Source organism: Octodon degus, unplaced genomic scaffold, assembly GCF_000260255.1.
Source record: "Octodon degus isolate 3935 unplaced genomic scaffold, OctDeg1.0 scaffold00092, whole genome shotgun sequence".
NCBI classification, from domain to species: domain Eukaryota; kingdom Metazoa; phylum Chordata; class Mammalia; order Rodentia; family Octodontidae; genus Octodon; species Octodon degus.
The window spans coordinates 6,124,008-6,125,258 of record NW_004524668.1 but is presented as its reverse complement, the minus strand read 5'-3'; positions in this window follow the sequence as shown (position 1 = coordinate 6,125,258).

Genomic DNA, 1,251 nt, shown 5'->3' with positions numbered 1-1,251 from the left:
GGGCACACTGAGATGGTGACTGAGACTGGGCCTGGTGGCGCACTGCTATAATCCCAGTGCTTGGGAGGCTGAAAACAGGAGAATCACTATGAGTCTGATCTATGTAGTGAGACCCTGTACACCCTGTAGACTTGGTACTAAAATAGATAAATAAAATAAAATAATAGAATAACCCAGTTTATAGAAACAGAGAGTGGAATGGTGGTAGCCAAGGGCTAGGTTAAAGGAAGTGGGAGTTGTTCAGTAGGTAAAGACTTTCAGTTTTGCAAAATGAGAAATTTCTAGAAACCTATTGCACAATAATGTAAGAATAATTAACATTACTCAGCCTTTTAGATGGCCAAGATGGTAAATTTTATGTTACATGATTTTATTTTCATTACGATTTTTAAAAAGTTAATGATCTTTCCATATTGGATTAGAAAGATTAACAGGAAGGCATTTGACAGTCCCTTCAAGAGATCTGCTGGGGGGGGGGAGTGCTGGGGAGATAGCTCAGTTGAATAAGTGTTTGCCTGGCAACTGCAAGGGCCTGAGTTCAATCCCCAGCTCTGCCAAAAAAACCAACCAACCAACCAAAAAAAAAAAAAAACAGAGAGAAAGATTGCTGGCAAGCACACTTTTAAAGATGCAGTATCCTCATTATTCACATTTTGTAGGTGTCTTAGGAGGTTTATTTATTTATTGGCAGTACTGGGGGTTGGACTAAGAACTACAAAGGTACATCACCTGTGCCTTTAAAACAAATATTCTTTATTTTGAGATAAACTCATATTAAGTTACTAAACTGCCCCAATTGGGTTTAAACTTCCAATCTTCCTGGCTCAGCTTCCCAGAGTGGTGAGATTACAGGCATCCCCCACAACTCCCAGAAAGAAGGTCTTTTTTTCAAAGAAAAAAAAATATTTTGCAACTCTAAGTTACCTTGTTTTTAAGCTACCTTTTTGTAAAGCTAAATTTTTATCTCTTTAGTTATCATAAAACTATTAGAAGTATGCAGTATTTGTTAGGAGTATAGAAGTTTCCATTTCTGAGCCCAGACAAAATTCAACCACATGACTCATGCATATTGTGTTTTTGTTTTTTTGTTTTACTTTAGATTGCAGCACTTGGGAGGCTAAGGCAGGAAGACTGCTGCAAGTTTGAGGCCAGTCTGGACTAGTGAGTTCAAGGCCAGCCTCATTACAAAGTGAAACCTTGTCTCAAAAAATAAAGTTTAGGGTTGGGGAGATAGCTCAGTAGAATAAGCAC